Source organism: Vulpes lagopus, chromosome X (genome assembly GCF_018345385.1).
Source record: "Vulpes lagopus strain Blue_001 chromosome X, ASM1834538v1, whole genome shotgun sequence".
Classification (NCBI taxonomy): domain Eukaryota; kingdom Metazoa; phylum Chordata; class Mammalia; order Carnivora; family Canidae; genus Vulpes; species Vulpes lagopus.
This window is the reverse complement of record NC_054848.1, coordinates 13,483,793-13,492,126: the sequence shown is the minus strand read 5'-3', so window position 1 is coordinate 13,492,126 and position 8,334 is coordinate 13,483,793. Positions and strand designations below refer to the sequence as shown.

The following is an 8,334-nucleotide window of genomic DNA, read 5'->3' as shown; positions in this document are numbered from 1 at the left end:
CGGGCTCCCGGTGCATGGAGCCTGCTTCTTCCTCCGCCTGTGTCTCTGCCTCTCTCTCTCTCTGTGTGACTATCATAAATAAATAAAAATTTAAAAAAAATAAAAATAAAATGGTTCTCAGGACACCTGGGTGGCTCAGCAGTTGAGCGTCTGCCTTTGGCTCAGGGTTTGGTCCTGGGGCCCCGGGGTTGAGGCCCGCATCGGGCTCCCCACATGGAGCCTGCTTCTCCCTCTGCCTGTGTCTCTGCCTCTCTCTCTCTCTGTGTCTCTCATGAATAAATACAATCTTTTAAAAATAATAAAAAAATAAAATGGTTCTCAATCTTAGCTGTACGCTGGAATCATCTAGAAAGTTTTTAAAAATAAGGGGCAGCCCGGGTGGCTCAGCGGTTTAGCGCCGCCTGCAGCCCAGGGTGTGATCCTGGAGACCCGGGATCGAGTCCCACGTGGGGCTCCCTGCGTGGAGCCTGCTTCTCCCTCTGCCTGTGTCTCTGCCTCTCTCTCTCTCTCTCTCTTTCTCTCTCTCTGTGTCTCTCATGAATAAATAAATAAAATCTTTAAAAAAATAAAAATAAAAAATAAAAATATTGATACTCTGGGGGCTCCTGGGTGGCTTAGTCAGCTAAGCATCCAACCCTTGATTTTGGCTCAGGTCATGATCTCAGGGTCGTGGGATAGAGCCTTGCATCAGGCTCCATGCTGAGGTGTGGAGTCTGCTTGGGATTCTCTCTTTCCCTCTCCTGCTGCCTCTCCCCCATCTCTCTCTCTCTCTCTCTCTCCTCCCCCTCAAAAAATTATTTATACTCTGGTCCCCACTGCCAACCCCACCAAAAAATTCTGGTTTAATTGGTTTATGGGGCAGCCAGGGCATGAGGATTTTTAAAATTTCTCAGAGGTGCCTAACACACAGTCACAGTCAAGTTTAAGAACCAACCAGAATAAGGAGACTTGATTTAAATGCAGCCACTAATTAGCTATGTGGCCTGAGCAAAAGAAATACTCATTTATCCGATAGGTATTCCCTGACAGTTTGCTGCATGCAAGACCGCGCTCAGAGCCTAATCTCTCCTAGCCTCAAAGATAAGTAAACTGGACTCAACAATTTGCTCATTCTTCAGCAAATAAGTATTGAGCGCTTACTACCTGCCAGGCCCCGTGCTAGGCACAAGATGTGTGGCAGTAAACCAGATGGAGAACCCTCTGTCCTCATGCAGCTGACAGTTCCGTTGAGGGAAGCACCCACACACAAGTAGTGAAAAGTGAAGAGCAGGGGCACCTGGCTGGCTCAGTGGGTAGAGCATATGACTTTGATCTTGAGGTCATATGACTCTCGATCTTGAGGTCATGAGTTCAAGCCCCATGTTGGGTGTGGAGCCTACTTAAAGAAAAAAAATATCTTTTAAAAAGGCGAAGAGCAATGTCATATAAAGGATGGGACAGTTGATGAGACGGATGACGAGGGGACAGGCAACCAATGTGGAGGAAACAGTGGACACAGTGGAGAAGCGGGGGTGGAGAGAGGTCCATGGATTCCAGAAAATAGTCAAGGAGATAACATCTCAAAGACTTGGCGGTGGATGGGATATGGGGGGGGGAGAGAGAGAGAGAGAGAGAGAGGAAGAAGACAGGCCAATTTCTGCCTCACAGGATTGATGAGTCATTCACTGGGGCAAAGAATGTGTGAAAAGAACCTCAGCCACCCCCTGGGGTTATGAGGGTCTAGAGGGAAGCTATAGGAGCCTGAGGCAGTAGGAGCCTGAACCAAGCCCCAGACAGAGACCAGGGCAGAGGAAGAGCGAATGGGAAGAAATGGAATGGCTCTCACAGGTGGTTATTTCAACACCTGAACTGGGTCTTTGTGTAACTAAAGGGGAAGCCACTAAAGAGCCTGTTCCCAGAGGCCCAAAGCTGAACCACTTTTAAAAGGGAAAAATGAACAGAAGAGCCAATTGTGATGGTAAACAATGTGAGGTACCAAGTCCACGGTGCAAGAGGGACCTTGCATACCATGGAGGCACTCAGGGAAATAGTTCTCTTCCCCCTTTCGGGGTGTAGACTATGTTGGCTCTGAGAATTCATATCTGTCCTTGGGAGATCCCTGTGTGTGCGTGCGTGCACACATGTGTGCAGGGGAGAAAGCGGGAGAGAGATCCACAGCTACTGTTGGACAATCCAACAAGGCCAGCGGCTTGATCTTGAGAGACAGTGGACAGAACAGCACCCAATGGGAGGCTGCAGGGGTCCTTGTTGACTCAGACACTCGGGAAGAGAGGTCCTCTGGGAGGAAAGGGACATATCCTGGGGTGAGAACAGCTCCAGTGGGTGAACATTTCTAAAGAGAGACGCAGAGTTAGGAAAAGGTGGAGACTGCACAGAGAGGAGAAGACTCGAGGGCAGGGGCGAGGACAGGAACTGGAGTGCACCTCAGAGAGCACCCCTGGGAGCGCCTAAAGTCCTTAGGGGTCCTGTCACCTTCTTTTCTTCACATGTGGTGTTCCCCCTTTGATGCTCCTCAAACTTCAACACAGGCTGTCAGACCCTCCTAACTGTCTGGCTGTGTTAGGGAGGAAAGTGAGAGCGGGGACTCTGCATTACGCTCAAGAGCTCTCCGAGGGCTTTCTGGGCTTTCCAGAGGGAACCCCCGCTTAGGAGGGGAAGGTCCCCTCCAGAGTTCCGGACCTCCACCCGCAGGGAAGTTTGTGGCGCCCCCTGGTGGAGTCGGGAGTAACGCACGACTCGGAGAAGCGGAGTGACAGGTGGACAGCTTGAGGATGGACCAGGGTCCAATCGGCCCCTTTCCCAAATACTGTGGGGATGCAACCCTTAAGAGCGAGATGGAAACTTCCATTTGATTTACAGAAGCAAAACACCAGGCGCAGTGCCTGGTTCAGAGTTGGCACTCAGTAATTGGCAGCCATTACCATGATTATGATGATTATGATTATTGAGATTCAGTTGCTATAGATATCCTGTGGCCTCAAATGATCTGAGAATGGTTCACAGAAGCCCCACAGGCTGCGAGCAAGTAGACTGTAACTCAGAGGGGTTTGAGGGCATCGTCAGTAATCCAGCTCCGAATCCATCCTTAGCCTTTCTTCCCAGCAAGCATACGTTGGCCAACTGACGCTCATGTGGATCACACTTAGCTCATGAGTATTGGGGCTGTACTTCTTGCTTCAAAAAATTCATCCCTTTCACCATAACCCCTTTGCTGCTGTTTCCTGAAGGGTCACCAGTTGTTCCCGAAGTGGCAAGATGAGTCATGCTAGAGGTGTGAGGAGGCCAAAAGATGCTGCAGGAGGTGAGAGAAACATAGAGCAGAGTAGGCTCAAGGGGTGGGGTGGAAGTGGAGGAGAGAGAAAGACAGGGCCAGTCCGGGCCCCATCAGGAAACAGATGGCACATTCAAAGGAGGATGACTTCAAGAGGGTTCTTTTACAGAGGCACTCCTTGCCCAATGGCAGCTTGTGGGAAAATGCCGGCACTCAGGGCGAGCAGCAGTAGAGCTGCTACCACCCCTGGGCCTGCCTTCGGGGATGATGGGAAAGAGGTTATCAGAAAAAGAGAGTCCTGTAGGCTTCCTTGAAGGAAGCAATGACCTTGGGTCAAGAGACAGAGTCATCCCAAAGAGGGAGCAGCACAGCAAATACCTGGAACTTGCTGTCCTCCAATCCTCGGATCTACTCCCAGAGCTGTGCACGGTTTGGACCCAGTGGGAAGCCTGGAGGTAAGGGGACCCTGTTGACATAATCCACATAGATCAAGCACCCAGGCCACGGAGCAGGGTGGAGAAGGCAGAGAAGGGCAAGTAGAGGTACCTGGCACGATAGAGGAGGGGCATCTAAGGATCAGTACCGGCGTTTTCGTGTTTGTTTTCCAGTACACAAGACCACATCCCCATTGGCAGCGGGATAGGCTGAGCATCATTACCCCAGAAACGACAGATGGGTTTCTATTCACCAACCAAACTCTCTCTTTGCTCTTGGAGCAAAAGACAAGGCTCCGTTTGGAAACAGTCGCGTCCAGGAGTAGGAGTAGGAGCAGGAAGAGAAAATTCCCGCAAAGGGATTGCTCTCCCTGCTGCTGCTAAGGGGAGCACAGGGCTCGAAGAAACGTGTCGTGGGGGGACAGGAGCAGGTGCCAGAGGTAGGAGCAGGGGAGAGCAGCAGGGCCCAGAAGGAAACCAGGCATTTGGCAGAGAACAGCACGCAGTGGCAAGTGACTGCGAAGGGTGGCCGGGGTTCCTAAATAAGCTTTGGCCCAGAAAGCCCCGGTGAGGTTGGGTGCAGGGAAGGGCGCCCCGGTGAGATACCCCATTTCTCCTAGCCCAAGGTTCTATTTCCTTCTCTTTTCAGCCAACGTCCTCCCCGAAGTCCTCCAGACCCTCCCCGACCCCCGCGCCCGCGCGTTTCCACGTGTCACCAAATGATCAGCCTTCAACGAAACGCTTCTATTTTGGGGGCATCGCCGTCTCTAAAACAAGGCGCAGAGAAGCAGAGGGAGGCAGCGAGGGGCTGCATCTAATCTTCTCTAATATCGCAGTGGGAAGGAGACTGGGGAATGAAAACATAGTCATTTAGAAAATGGTTGATGAGTCACTGATTGGCATCGGGTGGAGAAGAGGAGAAGTCATTACACATTCAGAGTTTGCCTGGTCTTTAAAAATAGGCTCCTCACTCTGCCGGAGGGGGCGCGTGGGCTGCAGAGCCCCAGAGCGTGGCCCAGGGCAGGGGCCTGGCCCTCCGCCGCGCCAGATGCACCTGGGCCCTTGCAAAGCCTCCAGTTTCCAGACGCGGAAAGCCAGCGTCACGCCTCCTCGTTCCTCCTCTACCTCTTTCTTGAGGCCTTAATAATACTTTTGGGGAGACTCCAGCTTCAGGGGACGCAGGCCAAGTTGAAGAGACAGCACTTGGTGTGACCATAATTTTGCCATCCCCCGCATAGCTCTTTTTCCAGGCCCGGGACGACCCAGCTCTCTCCTGATCTCCCCGCTTTTGACCTCTTTGCTGTTGATGAGTTGTTCTGCATTTCGGCGGGAGGATTAGGCTGTGGCAGATTAGAATGTGGGGTGATGTTTGCTGGAGGAGGGACATGAAAGTCTTGGGTAAGCAGAGGTTTGCAGATTGCCTGGCAATTTTCTTGCGGCCGGTGTTACAGAAAAACAAACCAAAACCAAAACAAAAACGCCGCCTGCTAAGGTCTCTTTACCTTTGCCCGATCATTCTGGGGCCCAGACGTGCAGATCTGGGCCACCGCGGTGGGGGGAGGTTGGGGGGGTGGGGGGGCGCCAAGCCCCAAAAGAGCTTGACTGCTTTACAGGCCAAAGGACAGAGAAGAGAAGCGATCTGGAAGGTAAAGGATGGCAAGGGCCAGGTCAGGCTGAGTCAGAGAGAAAGCCTAGGGACTGTTCGAGAGCCAGCGGGAGGAAGAGAGGCAGCTGCCGGGTTGTGATGACTTGGGGTTTGGGGGAAAGGATGCGCAGAGGGGAACCTGGTTGTGTGTTAGGAAAGGGATTGCTTCTTTCCATTTGGTTGATTCTACAGGAAAAATCTGAATAGTTTTTTTTTTTTAATTATTCTGGATTGTTGGATTGGTGTTTCTTCTGAATGCAGCACCGAGCTGAGGCAGGCAACAGGGTGGCCTGGATTTATGCAGGTTCCGAGCCGGAGGTACACCCCACCCGTGCGTGTGCTGCCCACCCCCACACGCAACTTTTACAACATACCTGCGACTTTCTGACATTACATTTCGCCTTGTCACTTGCTTCATGAGGTGTCCTTGCTCACACTTGGATAAATTTACCTACGCTAAGTCGAGACAAAAGAGGAAAGTCCAGGGCACCGGGGTGGCTCAGTGGTTGAATGGCTGCCTTTGGCTCAGGTTGTGATCCCGGGGTCCTGGGATCGAGTCCCACATCAGGTTCCCCGCAGGGAGCCTGCCTCTCCCTCTGCCTGTGTCTCTGTCTCTCTCTGTCTTTCATGAATAAATAAATAAAATCTTAAAAAAAAAAAAAAAAAGAGGAAAGTCTGATGCTGGGTCTAGTTTCAAAAAAGTAGGCAGATCTGTAAGACCCAAATTTATCTCAGCTTGGAATTCTATCCTGAGCATGCAACTTTGTTTATCCAAAATCTTCCCACTTTCAGTCTCATATTCCTCAGCTGGAGGTAAAAGAGAGGCTCAGTGGCCTGCTGAAAGCCTGCAGCTACAGTTACGTCTCATACAACATTGTTTTAAACATCATTGCCTGCACAACAGACATTTTCACTCTCACACGTTTATTCTTCATCAGAATACACAACCTGCCTTTTATTTTATTTTTTTAAAGATTTTTTAATTTATTTATTCATGGAAGGCACAGAAAGAGAGAGGCAGAGACACAGGCAGAGGGAGAAGCAGGCTCCATGCAGGGAGCCCGACATGGGACTAGATCCAGGGTCTCCAGGATCACGCCCTGGGCCGAAGGCAGGCGCCAAACCGCAGAGCCACCCAGGGATCCCCAACAACCTGCATTTTAACTTAATACACTCATTTTAGTCCCTTGACATCCCAAAAATGACTTTAAGGCACACACCCAGCTCTCGTCCAACCAAGATGCAACTCCTCAGAAAAAAAAAGAAGGAAAGAAAGAAAAGCAATATAGTTAAAGAATTATGCATCACCATCCAGCAGGATTTATTCCAGGATTTTAAAGTCTCAATAGATGTCTAGGAAGCATCTGATAACACATAATGCCCATTCTTGATAAGAATTCTTAGTTAACTAAGACTCTAAGGGCACTTCCTTAACAAAACAAAGACTATCTCTCATTAGCACTAGCCCATGCCAGGTTAATGTTACCAAACAGACAAACAACAAAAAAGCTTGCAGCATTTCCGTTAAAGCAAGAAAGAAATGAAGAATTCCTGATCTCACCACTGTTGTTCCATTCTTTGTTATTGTTATTGTTATTGTTGTTGTTGTTGTTGTTGTTGTCATTTCTCCATTCTTGATCAACGCTGCCCTATAGGTTCAAGTCACTGTGATGAGATGTTAAATAGCAACAAGTGGAAAAACTTATCAACACTCCCGGATGATTTACTTGTTTGCGTGGAGAAACCAAAAGAATCTAATGAAAAACCAATGGGCCAAATAATCAAATTCATTAAGGTGGGCCAGTTAGAAAACAAATACACCAAACACATTTATATCATCTTTTCTAGAAATTAGCAATCTGGTTAGAAAACCTAGTGGGAAAAGATCGCATTTTGAATAGTAACATGTTTTTAAAGGTTAGCTGCCGGCCGCCTGGGTGGCTCAGTCAGTTGGGGGTCTTCCTTCAGCTCAGGTCATGATTCCGGGGTCCTGGGATGGAGCCCCACATCTGGCTCCCTACTCAGCAGGGAGCCTGCTTCTCCCTCTCCCAGCTCATTCTCTCTCTCTTTCAAATAAATAAATAAAATCTCTAAAAAAATTAATAAAAGTTAGTTGCAATCGGGACAAGGCGCTCCACTGCATGTTCATCTCTGACTCCCAGCAACAGAGCCAATGGCTTTATGGAGTATTTACTTTTTCTAAGTGCTGAACTGAGCCCAAACTACCCCAAATGCATATTCTGGAGCAAAAAAAAAAAATTAGCTCTGGGGTCCCTGGGTGGCTCAGCGGTTTAGCGCCTGCCTTCAGCCCAGGGTGTGTTCCTGGAGACCCGGAATCGAGTCCCACGTCAGGCTCCCTGCATGGAGCCTGCTTCTCCCTCTGCCTGTGTCTCTGCTCCTCTTTCTGTGTCTCTCATATATAAAATCTTTTTAAAAAATAAAGTGGCCATTAGGTCTTGGATGGTTTTTAAAAAAAATTAGCCCTTCCAACTCATGATTTCATAATATCCCTGCTTAGGATATAAAGTGAATGTATTTCAGCTCATGAAAGCAGGGGCAGGGGGTAGCTGATGCAGGGGAGGGGGGCTGGGCCAAGGCTCACAGAGGCGGTCCCCTTTGCCTGTCCCCACTCAGCCACCCTCTCTGCTGCCCCCCCCCAGGAGGCTGGCCTCCTCAGGGGCACATCATGGGCTCCCTTGCTTCTGGCTGGGCACAGCCAATGGGGAGCACCAGCAGGCGATGGGGGGCGGGAGGAGGGTGAGCCTGGGGTACTTGCTCAGTCTTCTGCAGACTTGCTGCAGGTTCACCAGGCCACGGTCTCGCTGCCTTCTCTAAAGGGCCCCAGCTCTGCCCATGCTCTCTTGTCTTGCCCCCTTCAGGCCTGGCATGATGACAGCTCCCCACAATGGCTGGCCTTGGGCCCCCCACCCCACAGCTGGGGCCTTGAGCCTTCCTCACACCTTCCTCACAGATCCCTTTGCTGT

At 50.2% G+C, this 8,334-nt stretch overlaps 1 non-coding gene across 1 annotated transcript; it reads left to right on the top strand.

Annotated features, from left to right (window-relative positions):
• Positions 1–1,274: 1,274 nt before the first annotated feature.
• TRNAQ-UUG lies at positions 1,275–1,369 on the top strand. Its single transcript has 2 exons — positions 1,275–1,311; positions 1,334–1,369. It is a non-coding gene; the product is annotated as a tRNA-Gln (tRNA).
• Positions 1,370–8,334: the final 6,965 nt, after the last annotated feature.